This window comes from Lygodium microphyllum, chromosome 6 (genome assembly GCF_053477565.2).
Source record: "Lygodium microphyllum isolate KBCC chromosome 6, Lygodium_microphyllum_v1.1.10, whole genome shotgun sequence".
Classification (NCBI taxonomy): domain Eukaryota; kingdom Viridiplantae; phylum Streptophyta; class Polypodiopsida; order Schizaeales; family Lygodiaceae; genus Lygodium; species Lygodium microphyllum.
In genome coordinates, this window is record NC_141140.1 from 125355931 (window position 1) to 125378424 (window position 22494).

Below are 22494 nucleotides of genomic sequence, written 5' to 3' on the forward strand. Positions count from 1 at the left end.
AAGATGATAGAATGAGATCAAATACATGTTTATTGCAATATACTATAGTAAAATAACTTTTATAAGATAATGTTTAGTACAAGTATAAGACTTATTATATCTCATGAAGATATTTCTAACGTTTCTATTCATCTTCAAGGATTTCAATGGGCTATAGTACTTCATCGTTCTCCAAATCTTGAAAAAAGCTGAATGATAAATTTATACAACTTCTTTTCACTATTGGTTCCTCACCTTCTTGATCCAACTCACATGAATTGGCTTGGATATACCTTAGCTCATTGCAATGGAAAAATAGGTGAGTGGGGTATCTCCTTTAGATGTGCCCTATCTCACCACACTTGTGACACCTCTTTCCTTGGTCCTTTGAGTAGTCATGGTCTTCACTAGCAATGACCAATTGAAACATGTTAATGACTCAACTTTTTCTAGTTTGGTTGGGGATAAGGGCATGGTATTGTTCCTAAAGAAGTTCGGCATTTGATGATACCTCAAGGTGCTCTTCATGCTTAGGAACTTGGATGGTTAGAGTAGGACTACTTGATCTCCTAATTATTATATTCTACCATCTTGATGGTTAGAGTTTGTGACTTTTTGCTCTTTTAGAATATTGTGGGATGAGGCATCTCATCTACTTGATCTCCTAATTATTATATTCTACCATCTTGAGGTTGAAAACTATATCTTATTTTGCATAGCCAATTCAATGTCAGGAGCATAGTTCTAGAATTTTCATTTGAGAATGGCTTTTGTTGCTTGTAATTTGACCTTTAAGCTCTCAATGTCATCATCTCCCACCACTGAGTTGTAGCAATGTTGATGGCCATGTGAAATTTTGGTTGTTGGATGACCATGAGATACTAATGAATTTATATTTTTCTCTTATTTACTTTCTTTTGTACAATGCTATTGCTATGTTAGAGACAATCTTGCATATAACATCCTTGGTCTTCTTTTGTAATTTGCTCAGCCTTGTTTTCTAGTGTCATGGATGATTGCAGCTCCTTGAAATCATTGTAGTGCTACTGCAAGCTATTTCCTTGATTGCATAGCCTCTTGCAATTTAGTTTGCGGTCTAGCACTTTTTCTTGTTCTTGTGATAAGGATGTTTGAAGCCCCTTCACTTTTGTAGTTTTGTTATAGTCTCCTCTAGTAGTGCCACTTAAGGTTTCAAATGTCCTTCCCTCTCATAGCTTATGTGCTATTGTTTTCATTCTTTGTTGATGATAGCTCTTTTCCTCCAACAACCTTTGAGCTTCATGTCTCTCTTCCATTACTTTTTCTTTGTGAGCTTAGAGCTCTTGGAAGAGCTCTTCATAAAAGGATATGTCCTCAATGTGTCTCAGAAACCTTGAGTACTCATGGTTCAACCTCTATTTTTGTTGGTCTTTTGTTAAGGGTAGTGGTGGAGATGGATGTTACCTCTTGAGTAGAGACTTTTTGGTGGCTTAATTGGTTCCTTTGAAGTGGAGATTGTTACTATCCCATCTTCATGGATCTTTAATGAAATTTGAGTGATTGAAAGCAAATTTTGTGATTGATGTCATGCACAAAGGATAGGATGTACTAAATAAGATGTAGGCTGTTGGTGAACAACCCTACCTAGGTCTCAGCCTTGATGGAATTTCGAGACCCTTGAGGTACACTATTATGACTTGTAGGTCAAACTTGGCTTGTTTAGCACAATTTATTGGAGATCGAGTTTGGTTGAAAATTTCCAAAATAACATCATTAGTTCTCTCCATTTGAAATCAAGCAAGAAATTGACATAAGATTAAATTTGTACGAACAAATTAGCACCTGAATGTAGTGACAAGCCAATTGTTTTGAGATCTTAAGGCCTAAGTATATGATTTCACACATGTCTCACTTTTATGGAAGCCTCTCAACTAAGTAAGACCGATATCTATTCCTTTAAGGGGGAAAGAATGTAATGTCTTGAGGCAAAAACAACAAAATCCTAATACGTGATCATAATACACAAGTTTTGAAGGTATATAAGTACGCACATAAACATTAAAGGTAATTCGTGTGTAAGGGGGGACTTTTGAGGGAGAGTAAGCCATAGTGACTAAGTAAATAATAACAAACAATAAAGCTTTGAGAAAAGCTTCTTGTTATCATCATCCTTGTCTCTTTGTCATCACGAGGAGGAGGATAGATTAGGCTAAAGTCTGCTATAAACAGAGAGTATGTGAGTTGAGACAATAGCTAAGAATTCATCCTTGCCATCATCATTGCATTTAACATCAAACTCTATTTATTGAGCCCATAAAAATATGGATTATCACTTATCCTTGTTATCACCAGTGGACTCACCCTCTTGCTCTCAAAACATCCTCCATGCAAGTCAATAAGGAGGAGATAGTAGTCGAAACCTCCTAAACCAAGGTTACATAATAGCCTTTGAAGCTCAAATTTCTTGTTATATATATATATATATATATAGATAGATAGATAGATAGAGAGAGAGAGAGAGAGAGAGAGAGAGAGAGAGAGAGAGAGAGAGAGAGAGAGAGAGAGAGAGAGAGAGAGAGAGAGAGAGAGAGAGAGAGAGAGAGAGAGAGAGAGAGAGAGAGAGAGAGAGAGAGAGAGAGAGAGAGAGAGAGAGAGAGAGAGAGAGAGAGCATGATAAAGAATGATTGGAAGAAGGCAAGACCTTAGAAGACCACCAATATCAAAGGATCGACTTACTTGATGCAACCCATCCTCGCAAGTGATATCCAGTTTTTTGCCTTAGATCTCCACCATCATTTCTTTTCTCAAATCCACTCAAGCTACACTAAATCTTACCTCCAATATATGCAAGTTTCAGAATACTAATTTCCTATCATTTTAACGACCGTCACCAAGCATTATAATCTTCTGCTAGCTAAGGTACTCCCTTGCTTTGCCAGACTCTATGTATCCCATTTTATCTTGCCAAGCTTTAAGATGTTTAAGTTGGGAGGCACTACAAGGGTCCAAGAAGGAATAGAGCAAAGAACATGTTAGAAGAAGGATGCTTACTACGATGGCCCTAAAGAGGCGGAGAGTTGAAGCAGGACAAGATGTTGCACATGTGAATGAAATTTTATATGCACCAACTTCTGTTTAGGTGACTTTGGATATATTTAAAGAAATTTTAATTAAGTAAAATTAATGATTGATTGATTGATTAATTTATATCTAGTTGGCTATTATTAGTACTTGCAACAATGAAGGATAAAGAGTAGTTTTGACCATGTAGAGAAGATCCTTGAAGATCCTTAAATTATTATGCACTTAGAAGAGAATTACAACTTACAACATCCTTAGAATATGGAAATGAATTATCCATAAGAAAATAATCATGATTATTCCTTAAAAGATGTAATTACTAGGAGTAAAGATAGATGCCTTGCTCATGCATGTTAAAGTGTTGCATACTAAAGTGTAGCATCATTTAGAGGAAGGCTTATGATCTTTGGAAAATATGAAGAGGGTTTGAGAAGTATCACATTCTAAACACTAGGGGACTATCATGTATTGCTTTATATTATTGCACTTTAATGAGAAAAAAGTTGTGGATTATATCTTCTCTTGGGGAATATTCCAAGTAAACTATTTTGGTTTTGATGAAATGTTTTAAGATATGCTTGTTGCTTGGAAAATAGATGGTTTCCTAATTGGGAACAGGTTGATTGTCTTGTTTGTGGATTTTGAAAAAGAGATAACGTGCCCGTATGAATGGATTATCGCACCTTAAGTCTCCCCCAAGGCTATTGGTAGAGCCTTTTACCAAGGGGATATATTTGTTAGCACCGAACACTAGGATTCGTCCCTGGATATGAGAGGTCTCTCCGTAGATAGGATATTCAGCTTGGAGATGATAAGGGATGGCAGGGAGGGTTTGGCCATAAATTCCTTAGGCATTGAGGACCATCCTAACTCCTATAAGCCTAAGATGGTCTTGTTGTAAGGCCTTGATGCTAGATAAGGGCAAATTGGTGGGTCATGTGCCATGAGACTTGGACATGAGCATCCAAGTTCTTGGATACATGTCTTGGGTTAAGAAACAAAAATGCCTATGCGACATTGTACCTTGAAGAATGTGCAAATGAATACATTGTTTGTAATTGCTTTCAAAAAAGTTGTTTGATATAGTCTTTAGATTTGTGCAATAAATGAGTGAAGGAATGAGTGTTTAATGGATTAACTAAGGAACCAACTTTTATATGTTCAAATATAATTGTGTTAGGTTAATTAATTAACTAAGCATACCTTCGAGAGAGTAGGTGGATGGGTCCTCGATGGATCCAATCTATGGGATAGTGGTCTCGGTTAACTAAGAGGCTTCCACAAAAGTGAAACATTAAGATAGGAAAAAAATTAGGAAATAGCCAAATGCTTGATTTCCTAGTGTATCATATTATATTTTGATCAATGTCATTTTAGGGGACATCCCCTCATTTCTCACTCACTATAAACCAAGTACGGCATTGGTTCAATTTGAGTTGACATGCAAAAGCAATGGCACTTTATTAACATTAGATAAATTGTTAGATGACCCTAATATTAACTAAGAACCTTGACTCAAGTCGATTCTTAGAGGTGTGGAGTGGAGCTTTTTCTTATGAGGTAGACTCAAGAAAGCCTAGGCAACGAAGTTCACAACATTCCAAGGGAATTTTGGATGGCATTGCCTAGTACTATCTCTTGATAGGCTACTAAATTGTACTGGTTTGTTAGACATGCACAACACAAAAGGAGTGATCAAATTTTTGGGAGTAGTTGTAGCTTTGTTCTATCCCTTGAGCTATTTAATAGAAAACCCATATTTTAGAGACCATTTGTGTATGTCCGTGAGAATTGTGCACGAAAGACTATGTCTATAGCCTTGAAGCAAGGTAAAGAAGCTATGTGAGTTCTCACCAATAATGAAGAGGCTCTACTAATGTTGAAGTTTAACTTGAAACTAAAGCATATTTTGAAGATATCCCTAAACTTGCATAACCCCCAAAGAAATAATCATTGCATAACAACTCGAGGTTGTGGTTATTCCCCGCAACAACAATGTATGGTTGGGTGATGATAATCAAGTTTGATGTGAAAATTCTCAATATTTTATAATTTTCTTAATTATTCTATATAGTTATTTCATGGTAATCAAAAGAATGTTCTTGGATATGGTAGAAAAACCATATAAAATGAGTCTTTTTGGTTCATAAAATTATATGTGCATGTAATTTACTTGAAAAGAAGTTAGCAAACACTGAAAACACATTAAAATTATAATTTACTTTTTTGGAAAGAACATGGGGATTGAAAAAGGATAGTTTCTATGTAGCACATATGTTAAAGTATTTTAAAAACAATATTTCTATGGTTATGACTATCTTTATTTTTTGGGAATGTTAAAATATGTATTTTATGATTCCATGCTTGTAACAACCAAAAAATTTGTGGATTAAGGTGGTTCAACACATTAAAATCCCCATCTCGACACTCAACATTCTACAAAATGCTGCAAAACTCACTTGAGGATAGGGATCCTATGCTCCTTGAGGGAGGTAGGTGTTTTTGCTTTTTTAAATCACTTGAGTGATTGAGAGGGAAAAGGGCCGAGTGATAAGTAATCCTATTATGCATGATGGCTCTTGAGGCTCAAAGAAGCTTATCGGGGTTCTAACCACGTAAATTCTTTGTTGTCTACTAAAAGAGTGTGACCACATACAATCCAATTCTACAGAATTAGAAGGTATTATCTTAGATTGAACAATGTCTTCTTTGTAGAGGAGTGATGTTTTTGTAAGTAGAGATCGTCTTGGTTATTTTATTATGAAATAATGTATTGATTTTTGAAATGTCTATCATGTACTAGAGATTGAGTTTAACGAACCCTATTTAATAAGCTAATAGAAAGAAACTACTTTTGTATATTAAAACAATGTATAGTATATTCTGCCTAATTAAAGAACTAAAGAAAACCTAATTAAAGAGCGTGGAAGGCTTTGATCTTGATGATCAAATATCTATATGGCTGGCTAGATCAGATAAGTTAGATAACTTTCTAATACTAGATAGAGCTATTTAGTTTGTGACCCTCTAAATTTAGTAGGACTAGTTATTGGGTTTTTGTTTTAGGGGTGAGAGCTAGGATTGTGCCTTATGGGTAGAGGGATCGGCCAGTTACAATCTCCCCTATCTCTCACTCTCTTTGAACCAAGCATGGCATTGACCTTGCTCTCACCTCTGATGATTAATTACAAAGTGATATTTCTTATGTCGTGCTAGACTATTGCTAGGGGTAACTTGTTCATGCTTCCCCTATGAAGTAGAGTTGGGATTCCCATGTCTGACTAAGTCTAGCATTTCCCATGGGGAGACTGGGCGATCTTGTATGGGCATGGATTTTGGTCAACTATTATAGTATTCCTCGACGTCTATTGGAGAATGCACCTCACATCACAACTAAGGTTTTAGAAAGTAGGTGATTAATTGTTAAAATGAATTAATTAAATAATAATACAATCTTAAATTTTTTACTGATTCCAATAAGTGCATTATGACCCATAGGAAATCAGAGAAGAAGCAATACATTTGAGGGTGATTTTTCCACTGATGTATTAGGTGGCCTTAGAATCAGGGTACTTCTATTGTGAAACCATATACCGATGTGGGAGCTTTCACTCAACCGCCAAGACCCACGGACCACTTATTGTTTCAAGCATTCCAAGCCGAGCACTAATGGCTACCTCTCACATAACCGACGCGCCATCCATATCTACGGGTGTAGTGAGCTTACCTCCATGCCATTCGAGTTACCTCCTCTCCCGCGCACTCCGGTAGCTCCATGATCCAAGTGCAAGCTTCAAGCAAGCTCCATCCTCAAGCTCCACGCTCCAAGCTCCATTGCTGCGAGCAAGAGAAGAGAAGAGAAGAGAAGAGAAGAGAAGAGAAGAGAAGAGAAGAGAAGAGAAGAGAAGAAGAGAGGAGAAGATGGAGAGCTTCTCCTCCTCGGTTCCTCACCCTCACACGCTCACTCCCTCACACTCTCACACTCCCTCTCTCAAGCACAAGCTCAAGCAAGTAAGAAGAAGAAGAAGAAGAAGAAGAAGAAGAGAGCTACTTTTGGCCACACACAAGAATGAGCTTCTCATTCACTTTTCAACTTTATATACAAAACCCTAAATCCCTTGTGGGCGGTCATCCCCTTTTCCTCTTTTTTACATGGCTAGCCGTAGCCTAGGCCCTTTTTCCCATTGTCCTTCTATCTTCCTAGCTTCCTTTCCACCGCCCATCTACATTTACAAATTGCATGGGTGAGAGCCCGACGCTCTTTTACAAGATTTTAGAGTGCGCCTTTTTATTTTGAAATGCGCTTTTCCCCTTTTGCATTTGCCTTGGACTTTTAAGGTTGCCCTTGTGCTTTTGGCCTTTTCTCCTATTCTTTCTTCAATCGGGCTACCTTCTTTCCGCCTTTACCCTGCGTCTTTTTTATTTCCTTTTGCTTCTTCGTGTTGGGGTTAACATTATCCCCCTCCTAGACGAGTACCAGTCCCATGGCACTCACCGTCGTAGGTAGCAGGCTGTAGCATGCACCGAAGACGTGGGTGACAAGGACGCCTGTGGTTTACGTGGAGGAGTGTTGGTGGTGGTGTGAAAGAAGGTCCTGGGGGCCTGTTGGTGGCCAAGGTGGCTGGTGGAAGGGTTGTTGGAGTTGTTGGTAGGGCTGTTCTATGTTGGGGATTGCATTGATGGCCAGCACAAGTGTAGGTTTATTGGGGATTCTACACATGACGATTCTTTGCGGGCTTGTCGGATGGTAAGGGATAAGCATTCAGAGTTGGGTGTCACTAAAGAGCGATTGAAATTTCGTTGGAGGATTCAATACTTGCAATTTGAAAACCTCTCGTGTGGTCTCTCCCTAAGGGGTAGTGCTATTCTTCTTATCGTGCACAAGACATATTTGATTAGTTTGGGAGACAGGTCGAACTCTAAGCAAGCTGAGAGAATTGTCCTGCACTTGAGGACCCAAATTGTGTATATACTTCGGTGCAAATATTATGTAAGTGCTCATGCATACTTAGATATTACGTAGTTAGAAGACCGTGGGCTAGTTTCTCGTAACAATGTGTGGATGAAGCAAAGTTGTCCATGTTGAGAAAAAGTACACGTGAAGGTATATGAGACATCCTTTGCATTGTGACTACACGACGTAGCATAATTGAATACAGGGACACCGCACTTTCGGTAGCTGGAAGCTATTGGACTTGCTTGATGAGGACTGTGTACTTTTCATGGCCAATCGTGTGGTGCTTACCACCACTGATTGCAATGGAACTAAGGCAGAGTGCAAGAGGGAATTGTGCAAGTGGGTCAGGGTGACAGGTCTAACCATAGGCGAGACAAGCTCCCTAGGTATGTCCTGCCCTTGATGTGCCTTGAACAATTGTGGGTGATGCTAAAGGGCTAGGGGACTAGGGACGGAGGAGCCAGTCGACCAAGGTCACTGGACGTACCTAATTTGAGGACCCCTAGGTGCTGTGTTGTGATCGTGGGTGCTTCTTATCTTTTCGTTCGTTTCTTTTTTTCTTTCTTTCTTTCTTTCTTTCTTTCTTTTTGTTTCTTTTTCTTGTGCTTTTTTTTTCCTTTTTTTCTTTCTTTCGTTCTGTTCTCTTTTTTTTTTGGGACTTGCCTGAGTACAACCATTACAATATGTTGAGGCTATCAGCCTTTCAACGGGTTGGAAAATGTCAAGCTTCGAAGGCTCAGGAAATGGATATTACAGTGATGATTGTGCCTTAGCCTTGTTGTTAGAGAAGCAGTTGTTGAGATGGGGTCGATGGTCTTGCGGTGATCGGGCATTGAACACTTTCGCACAAAGACATGTATCATCCTGCATCCACTCGTCACTTCATGAGAGTACATGCATGGTATATGCCGCAACTATAATAAACCAGTGCAACGCAAGGAGACATCACTTATCTGAATTCTATGGTGTTGACTTAGATATTTATCACCTGTGCTTGATTAGCTTTTTCTTTTGCTAAAGGCGTGAAATACATTAAACACAGATATGAAAAATTCGTACAATTTGGGAACATGTCAACACTGAACCATTTAAAGGCAAAAAGTCCTGGCCAGGTAGCATTTGATAAGCCTTTATTCAACATGGGGCTACTCCATTTATACGAGGCGGGGTGAGTCTGGGTGGTCGGGTGATTGGGGCTCTGCTGGTGCAGGGCTCCCGTGGGGTTGGGCAGGGAACATGTCGGCCGGGACATGAATGGTATAATCCCGAGCCGCTATACGTTGGGGGTTTGTGCCACTGGTGTTGCCACATTGTGTGTGCCTCCTTGAGCGTTCGCTCCCCTGGCCCACAGATTCTTCGGCCTTCGTCCGGGGCGGTGTCGCTTGGGGCTGCGTTTCTTGGCGTACCTTTTAAGAGTAGGCACGTAGTGCACTGGTGGAGGGGCTTGTGCTGCATGTTCCCGTCGGCCCGGAGAGCATCCTTGCAAGCTAGCTGCCCTTGGTTCTCCATGTCTTCCTTGCGGGGGGCTTGTAAGATGTGAATCAAGGATTAGGATTTGTTACATGATAAGACCATTCATATGTAAGGGATTATAGTACAGGTTATCAAGCGCATAGGACGAGAAGGGGAGGGGTGGGGCACGTAGTGTTGTTGTAGAGGGATGGCCCCCCGTGATGTATATTTAGCCTCCTGCCATTAGCAGATCTTGGTTCACGCCGAGTTACATCGGCTGACGGTCATGGATTTAGGCAGGGCTCCTCCTCGAAAGGATAGACCGGAAAGGGAAGAAGGTGTATAGAAAGGGACTATACCCTGTCTACACCATCAGAGTTGTTGGTCAAGGCTTCCTATGGCGGTAATGTGGGTTGCATGCCCTTCACTTGGAGGTGGGGATGGTCACACGGCTTTTAAATGCATGATGAGAGGAGGACTTGAGGAGCTTAGCTTGTCAGACCCAACTCTTCTCCCTGCGCTTGACTATCATTGCTTGTGTGTGTTGATATTGTTTATACACGGTGATACACAAATCAGTGTTTATTTATGTACATATTTATGAATCCATGTCACTTCACGAGGATAAGAACCAATTGTAGAACTCGGGGTTGTACTGGAGCGTGGCACACGCATCCAGCACTCGTGGCAGCCTACTTAGTACCGATAGATATTTTGCGACATCGAGCAACATGGACCCTTGTCCGAGTCTACTAGCAACATGTAACTCCTCCTCAGTGAGAACCTTATCAAACATAGAGTTTTCTTAGCTAGGTTCAGCCAATTCCGTACCCCAAATGGCAGTCAGCACACTCGAAGGGAAGTTGGTGCCACATAGATTGGGTCCCTTTGGGATTGCCATTTGGCCAATCGCTCCTCACAGACTGTCATGATCTGAGCCCCTACTTGGGCCATTACAACGTGGTTCTCACACCAACACTGTTCAAATTGACTTTGGCTCTCTGTTAGTTGCTTTAGTTGCTCTATCTCTAAGAGATTTGGTTGGCAGAGCACATCATTGAACGTGGTAGTTAAGCACAGTTCGTCGGCTTCCTCATCAGAGATGAGTCGCATGCGTTCATGCAGGAGCCTGTCGTAGTGCTCGTTAAGATGTTCTTGCTCTTCCTAGGATAGAGGAAAGGGCAAGTAATCTCCAAGCTGCTCCTTGGGGATTGTGCCCACATCCGCAAGGACATAAACTCGTGCAAACACATTGAGCTTAGCATCCAACTCAGCTAAGCATTCTGCGATACTTCTATGTCCAACGAGGGCTTGCTCGGTTGCCATCTCATGCAAGGTTCTAGGAGTTAGCATAGCTGGGGGTTCATGCCTATATGAGCAAGATTGGTCAATGATAGGATTGCTCATGCTCTTGGGGTTTCCATGTTTCTCTTGAGGCTTTGTTATTGCGTCATGGTTCTCTTTGGGTGTGACTGGTGTGAATTCATCACCCCGTCGTGATAGTGTTGTATACACTCTTGATTGGTCGATGTGAGTTCTATTGTCGATGGATTGAGTGTTGGAAGCAACTGTTGATGGAAACAGCTGCTTTGATTTTTCAGAGCACATGGATGTGTCTAAGGTTTCACCGCTATTAGGAGAGACATCAATGGATTCACTGGTGGATGGACTTGATGCTTCATTCCCCAGCTCTCCAGCGCTCTTGGTCTCAACATTCTTGGGGTCCACAACCACTTGCAACTGTTGTTGTTTTCTTTGTTTTCTCCTCTTTTTCTTGGTCAGTGAAGGTGCATCTCTCAATGACTCAGGACCCTGGACTAGGTCAACCGTTGATGTGCTTGGTTGGGCCTCAGCATTCTCTTTCTCTAGTGTGTCCTTACAGGACATGGTCGTGGCCTGCTAAATAGCCTCGCTAGGTTGTGAGAGCACAACTACCTCCCTTTTCGGAGAGTCTAGCTCTTCAGCCAACTCCCTTGTGTTTAACTCCTCCAGCCTAGGCTTTAGGCACCTTGAAAATTCCAGAGTTATTAATGAAGTTGGTTGCGCCACCTCCTTCACATGTAAACTGCTAAGGACACGTTCTACAAGGGGCATTGTCACGGCCAAGGGCTGTGACTACTGTGATCCCTGATTGGAAGTAGTAGCAGCGAGTTTAGTGGTCTGGCTACTCTTGGTGGATTGCGGTGTCAAGTCCCTAGGGCGATCAGAAGTGGTCGTGTCTTTTATTGCCCTTTGAGCACTCATCTGTGTAGATCGATCTAGTCACATTAGGTTGCTCAGGCATATCCTTGGGTCGAGAGCTACATATGGCGTCATGTCCCTCCTCTTGGAAATCTGGAAGCTTAGATGGAGATAGAGATTGGGATTGAGCAGCTGCCCTTAACAACTGCTGTAGTGCTTCCTATGTCTGTTTGGGAAAAGAGGGTGTAGGAGACTTGGGACTCCTAAGTGGCTTTGACACTAGCTTGGAGATTTGCTCATGGCTGTTAGATGATTTTGCTATTTGCTTTGTTGAGCATTTAACCATGCCATGAGCAATGTTGTGCCTATGATGCCTGCTATCCTCTTGGGGAGTCAAAGGTTCCTTGGGCACTAGTGGCTTTTGTGTATCCTCAACGATTACATCTGATGTCTACTTGTCAAGTACGCTAGGCTGAGGATCTACCCTCCAATTGGTCCCGTTGGGTTTCTTGATTTCGACCATGAGGGGCTTAGTCACTCCACTATTTTTGACTTGAGACTTAGTTCTTCGTTTAGATCTCCTCCTACGCTTCTTTGCTCTTGATACGATCTGGCCTTCAGTTGACAAAGGGGGTTTAACAGGGGGTTTTGGTACCCAAATCCATCGGTTGCCTGCATAATACCCTTGAGCATGTAGCAACGCTTTAGATATCCATCGCGGCGTTGTGCTGACTCTCCATCGATGCCTTTGTCTATAAGGCTTGGGCTTCTTTTGGGGTCTTCTACGATATTTGTAAGTCCAAAGGCATCCAAAGGCCATCCTTGGCATTGTCTCCTAACCTTCTTGTTTCCGGCATGGCCTCACTCATTGATTCTCGTTGTTCGACCTGTGCTTGTATTAACTCTTCCAACAAGTCCTTGCTCTCGTCAGCAAGCTTGACTGTTATGTCAGCACCTTGCTTGCCTTTCCCTCGAGGTTCGATGAGGTCACCCTTGCTAAAGGTCATGACTATCCTCACATCCAGTAGTGTCAGATGTATCCTCTGTGCTACATAGTCAGCCTCACACGTGGTCACCCTTTTGAAGGGTCTTTCTAGGAGGGTTTCTTTCCCACATCTAGTACGTGTTGGAGGAACATGAAACAGGATAGGCAAGCTTTCCGTTTCAATTGTCGCAAGGATTTTGCACTTGCCTGTGAGTGCTTGTGGGTGTCCCCCATAAGGGCTAAGAGTTGCACTAGTCGGTGTGAGCTCTGGTTGGCCTAGTAGGGTCCATGATTCATAGGTCAAGATATTAAAATCTGCTTCTTCATCAATTAGAGCATCGATAGTATGCTCTCTTTTCTCGGTGAGCTTGACCCTAAGATAAGCAGGTGGTACTATGTCTTCATCTTCTGGGTCTTGGCTTGTAAATTTAAGCCTTCTGACAAATGCCCTTGAGTTCTCAACTGCACGACCAGATGTGGATTCTCCACTGATGTCTTGGATCATCAGTGCAGTGCTATTCAAGGTACATCTCTCGTCAAGAGTGTCATGTCTAGTCATCTTGGCATTTGTAGCTTGCTGATGTTGCATTTCGCTCTGACTAGACATGGTATGAACACAATGTCTTTGTGTTCTCGTGGTGTGGCCTTTTTGCCCTTGATGGCTAGTTTGGCCCATTGACGTTCTAGGGTCTCTGTTTCTCTCTATTCGGGTATGGGCTTTTGGTTACCCTTTTGGAAGTGAGAATCCATGCTTGTGTAGAGCCATTACTACACTAGGGTCCAATTTGGAGGACCTGTCACAGCACGCGTTTTCTCTCCAACCTACTTGGGGAAGGTATGGAGGGGGCAGAGCCCCCTTTGCGGGGGTCCGGGAGGGGCAGTCCCCCCTGGCCCGCAGGGCCATTACTGTAAACACCATGCACAATTTGGAGGACTGTTTATAGCCAAATTTTGAACTACTTGCTTTAAGTTTCAGCCCGGTGATGGATCTGTGATGTGCCTTTAGCTCTACGTAGCCTTTGGGGTAAATCTCAGGGTTTAGATGTGTCAAAATTTGTATTCTAGATACCTGTCCGATTTTGGCAGTTTTCTGTCCGATTCTCAGATGTTCGATTTTCAGGAGTCCGATTATCATAATCAGACGTCCAATTCTGGGTGGTCCAATCGGCCCAGTGGTCCGATTTTGGTCACGTCCGATTCTGGGAATCAGATTAGACAGGGTGGTCCAATTGCTTCGATCGGACGAGCGTCCGATCGGACAGGATGGTCCGAGTGGTCCGATTTTCAAAATCGGACGGGTTGGTCTGAGTGGTCTGATCTGACAGGATGGTCTGATCAGACCCGAGTGTCCGATTATGGACTGGTCCAATTCTGGGACTCGAATGGCCTGGTCCGCTGGCGCGGACAGTGGCCCGCAAGTTGTGCACAATGCCTCTAGGTCAACGTCTAGTCCACCGAATCATCCAGCGCCTTCCAAAGAGGTACAAAACACTACAAGGAAATGCCAGACATGCCTGGAATCACTATGGTGCTCGAATCAAATGGCACTCCAAGGATATGTGCCCCTATTTCCCTGTTATACAGCAATAGAAAACCCTACTGTTTGCTTTTTTTTCTTTGTTTTTTCCTATCCTAAATGCATATAAATCACAAAGAAATCACCTACACTACAACATGCTTTTCCAAATCCAAAAAACCAAAAACCTACTTGCTAAGGAGATCGAATACCTCTTCAAACTCCCTCGCTTCCTATCTATCTACCTCAAGCACCGGTTCGGGGAAAACCCTACTCCAATGCTCGATTCGAAGCGTGCAAGCGCTCAAGGCTTGAATCCGTTGTCTCGGCAAACGGAACCAAAATGTGGGAGCTTTCACTCAATCGCCAAGACCCACGGACCGCTTATTGTTTCAAGCGTTCCAAGCCGAGCACTAATGGCTACCTCTCACATAACCGACGTGCCATCCATATCTAAGGATGTAGTGAGCTTACCTCCATGCCATTCGAGTTACCTCCTCTCCTGCGCACTCCGGTAGCTCCACGATCCAAGTGCAAGCTTCAAGCAAGCTCCATCCTCAAGCTCCACGCTCCAAGCTTCATTGCTGCGAGCAAGAGAAGAGAAGAGAAGAGAAGAGAAGAAGAGAGGAGAAGATGGAGAGCTTCTCCTCCTTGGCCCCTCACCCTCACACACTCACTCCCTCACACTCTCACACTCCCTCTCTCAAGCACAAGCTCAAGCAAGCAAGAAGAAGAAGAAGAAGAAGATGAGAGCTACTTTTGGCCACACACAAGAATGAGCTTCTCATTCACTTTTCAACTTTATATACAAAACCCTAAATCCCTTTTGGGCGGTCATCCCCTTTTCCCCTTTTTTACATGGACGGCCATAGCCCAGGCCCTTTTTCCCATTGTCCTTCTATCTTCCTAGCTTCCTTTCCACCGCCCATCTACATTTACAAATTGCATAGGTGAGAGCCGGCGCTCTTTTACAAGATTTCAGGGTGCGCCTTTTTATTTTAAAATGCGCCTTTCCCCTTTTGCATTTGCCTTGGACTTTTAAGGTTGCCATTACGCTTTTGGCCTTTTTTCCTATTCTTTCTTCAATCGGGCTACCTTTTTTCCACCTTTACCCTGCGTCTTTTTTATTTCCTTTTGCTTCTTCGTGTTGGGGTTAACAACCGAATAGTGGAGAAAATATTTATTTCTCCAAAGGTGTTGTAAATTCTCACCAAAGCAATTGGTACATGAGTAACTTTTGGCCATGAGACAAGTCACATATGGAGATATATGCAAGCCAAAACTTCTTGCTTCAATATGAATTGTGAAGATTTTTTTGGGATGAGCAATTAAAGTTACTTAAGTTATATGTTTTGTTTGGTGGTTTGAGGAATGATGGTTGTTAGCTGGCAACGAACTGGCACCTGAAACATTGTGAGTGTATCGACGAGTACTATGGATAATACCAAGCGAAAGAGTAGTTGTAATGCTAAGAAGGCCTACATTTGGGACTGGATGTTGGGGATACCCCCAAGAGCCTATTAAGCATGTTATTTTTCATGCTCAAGAGTAACAACCAATATATAAGGATATAGATCCTAATGAATTTTATAAAAACAAAATTCATGAAATTATACTTTGGTAGATCAATTGTGTTGGTAAATTTTGTATTTACTATTGTATTAATACTTTGAAACCTTGTTATTTTGTGTAAATATTTAGGTATTTTGCCATGTCTTGACATGACCTTGAGTGGTGGAGAGTCTTTTTGGGGACTGAGATGACTTTGCAAAAGTCGATATTCTCACAAGGATTGTAAGAAAGGGAACCCTTACTACTTTTGTAAGAGCTTGTGAGATATATCTAGACTGGCAAGTGATGAGCCCCCACAAGAAGGCTTGGATGTGAGTTTGCATGAAGAGGTGAAAATTTACCTTAAACAATTGAAATGGATTGAGGAGCTTAAGTTAATCATATTTTAGAAGCATAACATTTGATATGAATATCTAGGAAGTACCCTATTGGAGGATGTTGGTCATGCTTATAATTGATTTATGGTATGCAAAATAGTGTAGCAAACTACTTGCAATCCCTCATGAGAATCTCCCCTAGACCAAGCCAATCCTTAGACTTCTTACTATAAGAGGAGATGTCATCATCCATGCCTCTTGTGACTTCTTCACAATCAACCTTGATCAAACTAGAAATCTCTGAGTCGATCTTAAGAGAATTTGATGGATTGAAGAATTAAAGTTAGTTCGCTATTTCTTTTTTGAAGGGTAGAGGACTAATGATACTATCACAATCAATGGATAAATGATGACCTTACATCATTGGGTGTATGATTAAGTTTAGAAGTAACAAAGGAACCCTATATTTTGTAATTGTGCCATTGCATGAAGTCTATGATTAGAAATGTGTTGTATTTCTTTCTTTTAAACCAAATTAAAATACCCTAGTATCTAAAATTGTCTAAGAGAGGAAGGACTTAAACTCTTGAGTGATTGAATCTAACATTTGTTTTGTGTGTTAATTATAATCACTAACTAATGCAAATTCATGATATATATAAAGAGCTCCAAGAGAAGAAGTTTCTTTTGATGTAGACACCACCACTCAGGTTTAATGGAGAAGGATCCAAGGTGGAGTAAGATACAAAAGCTTGGATCAAATCCATAGATGACTATTTCTTGGCTGCTGAAAATTTTGCTCCAAAACCAATCTATCACTACACACCTTTCTCATTATCAAAGTTAAGCTTTGGTGGAAATAGTGATGCCAAGATAAGAAAGAAAGTGAAGCTTTCCAAACTTGTTAAATCAATGAATTTGTGAAGGTCCGATATCTTCCCCACTCCTTTGATTCGATCAAAATGAAAGAATTCTATAGCCTATGCCAATGAAACTTAATCTTCAAAGGGTATTACTCTAAGCCCATGAGTCTTCGCAATATGTATCACCAATGGCTTCTATCTATCACACTATAAGGTTCTACGAAGGATGGAATGTGCCCTTGGGATATTCACCTTGAATCAATGAGAGGAGCAACTCTCGAAGATGCCATGATATGAGCAAAGCCCATAGTCAAGAAAATTGCTTAAAATGGCCAAAGAAACCATCCCATGAATAACAACCCTACAAAATAAATTACCCAAACTATGGTACCAACATGGGAAATTCCAGAGGGAATGCTAGGGCCAATGCCATCATCCAAGGACCAAATGGGATATGCAATAAGCAATGCTACCGATGTAAAGGGACTGGACTCTTAAGAGTCAGTTACCCTAATTGTCCTTAGAATATAAACTATCTTGCTAGAAGAGGCCATGGAAATGGAAACAACAAGCAAGGCCATGCATGTGAAAGAGTGACTAGAGCCTGATTAAATACAATGATAGGGCAACCTAAAGACTACACACCTTATGTGAAGAGATTGAAAGAGGATCCATACATTCTGTCATTTTGATAAGAAAGAAGTAGACTATCAATCCAATCTCTAACTAATTACAAGGGTATGTCATCCAAAATTGTAATTGATTGTGTTAGTACTCATTTCTTTCTTGCAACCAAAACAATCAAGAGATTGCATCTAGAATCCAAGGAAACAAGGAAAGTGATAGTAGAATTGGCTAGCATGAAGGAAATTGCCTCAAGTGAAACTACGAGGAAACTTCAATTAGAGCTAGTTAGCCATTCAATTGAAGTAGAATTTTGGATCCTACTATTGAAATACCATGAGTACATATTGGGAGTGGACTTTAAAAGAATAGAGAGATTAGAGTCTATATGCCAAATAGGAAGTGATCTTCCAAGACTTGGAAGGGGATACTGTAAATACATATGGAAAAGTTAGAAGAATTAGAGTCCAACTAGCCAAGGCAAGATAACTTAGAAAAGGGTTAAGGAAAAGTTAGCTAGAATCTGATTAAATAAGGTTGAAAAGACTAGAGAAGACACTTTAACTTCCTAGATCAATGATTTTAAATATCTCTTTTCAGAAGAAGTGACTCAACTTCTCCCAAACTAGGGAGTTGACCACCATGAGATAAAGTTGATTCCTAGAGTTGAACCAATATCCAAACATCCATACAAAATATTCGTATCCAAAGCCATTGGGCTTACGGATCAACTCAAGCAACTAATAAATCAAGGATTCATCCATTCAAGTAATCTACCTTGGGGTGCACCTATTCTTTTTCAAAAGAAAGGTGGATCTCTTAGACTCTACAACGACTTCAAATTACTAAACTAGGTGATGGTCTAGAACAAGTACTCTATATCGAGGACTAATGAACTTCTAGATCACTTAAATAGAGCCAAAGGTCTTTTCCAAGTTAGATCTAAGATGTGGATATGACCAAATCTAAATCAAGGAAGAGAATATTCCAAACACCACCTTCAATAGTAGATATAGTCACTATGAATTCTTGGTCATACCATTCAGATTTGCCTTATCAACATTCAATTGACTAATGCAATATATCTTGTGACAATATCTAGATGACTTTGTGTTGGTATTCTTTGATGACGTACTAGTGTATTCCAAGTCATTGGAGGATCATAAAGGTCACTTAAGGATTGTATTGCAAACACTTTGCAAAAGTCATCGCTATGCTAAGTTGAGGAAGAGCATATTCTATTCTAATAAAATTGAATACTTAGGATACATCATCTTTGTTGATGGAATCTTGGTAAATCTTGGAAAGGTGAAGGATATCCTATTTGCCAATACCTTAGGTAATTAAGAAAATCTTAGGATTCTTGGGATTAATAGGATGGTATCAAATTTTCATCAAGGATTATTCTCTCATTGCAATATCCTTGACTAATCTCTTGAAGAGGAACATTGTGATCATATGGGTAATTTAACATTAAGAAAGCTTTGAGAAGCTTAAAGGCCCAAGACTTCAATACTGTCATTGATGTGACTGGCCTAGCAATCGAAGGAATACTGATACAAGAAGGGAGGTCTATAGCCTACACTTTAAGGAAACTAAATCCCTACGAATCAAAGTATACTATTCATGATCTTGAGTTCCTTATAGTAATCCATGCATTATAACTATGGAGAGGCTATCTACTAGGAAGAAGGTTCACTTTAGTGATAGATCATTAGTCTTAGGTGAATTTTCACCCACACTAACCTAAATGTGAGGTAGAGAAGGTGGATAGAAACAATACAAGAGTTTGACATTGAAATCAAGTACCCTCTAGCCAAGGACAATGCCATTGCAAATGCCTTGAACTAAAAGGCACCCCTTAATAGTATTGTTCAAATACAAAGCCTTAGCATCATATCAATACCCGACAACCCTATCCTAGATCTTCATATCAAGCCATTTCTTAGGACAAAGTAAATAAAATGATTTTGGTTAGAGTACTTTAAGGTGGAAGTTCTAGAACTAAGATAAAGGGATATCATTTAATCAATGGTTGACTATACTACCAAGTTCACCTTTGGTCCAAAAAGGACAAGAGGTAAAAGCCAAGATCTTATGGGAGGCTCATGATAGCCCAATTGCTGGACATCATTGCTGGACATCTGAGTCTCTTAATGCAATTTGTGAAAGCTATCACTAGCTAGGCCTAAAAATGGATGTTTTGATATATGTAACCTAATGCTTAACTTGTCAAGGTTTAAAGAATCAAAATAATTGGGAAACCACAACCCTTAGACATTCCACAAATGAAATGGAAGTCAATAAGTATAGACATTGTCATTGGATTACCTATTGCTACTGGTAGTGGGTATGATTCCCTCATGGTAGTAGTCAACGACTACCTAAGGTACCACCCTAATCCAATTTAAAAAGCTTGTAAGCCATCTAATATTGCTCAAGTTTTCATCAAGCAAATATTCAGGCTATGTGGACTACCAAGAATGATAGTTAATGATAGAGACTCTAAGATCATCTCAAAGTTCTAAAAGCCATTGGAACTTAGTTGTGTCATGAGTCAAGGCTTCTAACATCAAATAAGAAAAAACTAGGAAAGAGACAAAAAAACCAAGGTCAGCATGTCATTCTTGTAATAGTATGCAAAGGTCATTTGCATAACTCAACGAAGTTCAACTGATGATTGATGAGAGTAATAAAGTGCTTTAAAAATTCAAAATATGACCCTATGTACATAGCACCCACGCCCCTTGAAGCAATGTGGCTACATACAAATTTTCCCTAATTCCAAAAATGCTAAATATGCTCCTTTAGACAAGACCTCATAGAAGAAGGAATCCATGTTTCCAATCACCTAAACCTCAGCAATTTTCTAATTGACATTGTAACATATATTATATGGCTCATAGACAAATCCTCAAACTTAGATCTCTATATAGAAAATCCAAACTTCTATCAACGGATTCTTTCGAATCTCAAGATCCTTCTACAAAATTGAGTAGTCCTCTTTTCTTATACATGAAAAGCCCTTTCAAAAATTGAAAAGTATGCATGCATTCACTAGATCATGCTCCAACCTAAGAATCTAGAATGACCATCGTATGCTAGGAAGGGTTGCAATTTGCTTCATCGGGGGGAGGGAGGGGATGTTTACCATGATCAAAGAGTAGAAACAAGACCAAAATAGAAAAAGCAATTCAAAAGAACAAAAAGTATTAAAAAGCATGCAAATAATCTTTTAAAAAGTACAGCTAGACACATCCAAAGAGCTTAAAGGAAGAAATTAGTAAAGAGATGAAAGGCATGGGACAAGCCTCACATATGCTTGTTATATGCATTACACGCAATCGCTCTAAGGGAGTTCTCTACTTGTCCCAAAAGGAGTACATATATAGAGTAATTAAGAGATTCTATATAGAATATGCTAAGCCTATTAGTTGTCCTTTACCTTCTCATGTGAAGGTTAGTTATGATGATTGTTTATAGTCGTCTGTAGTCAAATGATGAGAGGGCAGAGATGGCCAAGGCTTCATATGCATTAGCAGTGGCAATTTGATGTATGCCATAATAGCTACTTGTCCTAACATAGCATTTACATAGGGAATTGTGGCACATTATATGGTTACACTTGGTAGGTGACATTGGAACACAATGAAGGGTATCATGAGATACCTTAAAGGGACAACAAATATGTCCATTTGCTATAGTAGCCAAGATATAGGAGTCATAGGTTACATTGTCTTACATTATGTAGGATATACAGACAATAGGAAGTCCACCTTTGGGTATGTCTTTACCTATGCAGGAGGTGCTATCTCTTGGATGTCCAACGTGTAGAAACGTACAGCCTTATCTACTATCGAGGCTCAGTACATTACAATCCATTGAGGCTTGCAAGGAGGACCTATGGTTAGGCCATCTGGTTGTAGATATTTGTATGACTCTTCTTCTTAAGAAATACAAAATAGGCTAACATGAGAAAAATTATAGTACCTTACATAAAAACTATCCATGGGAAACAATAGAAGCCTTGTGTAATTTCTTTTTAATTATGAGGAGGGCACCTCGTTTTGTATCATTAAGATTTCACATGTCTACAACCAATGCTTGGAGGATAACTTATGCATTAACTTGCTTGTATTTGAGATGAGTTACATAGGAATTCAACTCTATTACTATCTCATCTATATGCCTTTTTTACTTTGGAACAGAACCTATCAAGTCATTGCTCCATTCCAAACCCCTCTTACCCTACATGCACAAGAAACGTATGTAAGATAGTCTGACAATGTGTTCAAAACATTTCCTACACTTGCAAGCTTAGTTTTCCCTCATTGTCAAAGTAACTTCTTTGTACCCTCCCCTTTATTATGCTTTCATATGTGTGCAATCAATGCTTTAGTAATAGTTTATGGGGTCTAACTTGCTTGTTCTTAAGCTAAGCTACATAAAAATCCAACTCCATCAATTCTCATCTAAATGTCTTTGCCACTTTGAGATAGAGCCTATCGCATCACTGCTAATCACTACTCCCTTTTGGGATCTCACTTGCCCTAAATAACAACACATAGGGTAATTTAGATGTGTGTTTGGCACATTTTTGACACTTGGAATCCAACTCCGTAAATGTCTCATCTATATGTCTTTGTCGCTTTGTGACGATGCTTATCATATCGTTACATTGATTTGTCTTGCCCAGCATGCACAAGCAACACACATAGGGTACTCTAATAGTGTGTTCAACAAGTTTCATCTTATCTACTTGTTCTTAAGTTGAGCTACATAGGAGTCCAACTAATGGGGATAAAGTCTATCACATCATTACTCCCTTTATGAGCCTCTCTTTCCCTACATAGCAACATGTGTAGGGTAGTTTGACAATGGGCTTGACACGTTTCATGCATTTTCAAGTTAAGTTTCCAACTTCAAAAAGCAGTAGTGTGTTTTAGTAGTGTGTTCAACTCATTTCTCTTGCTTCCAAGTTAGGTTTC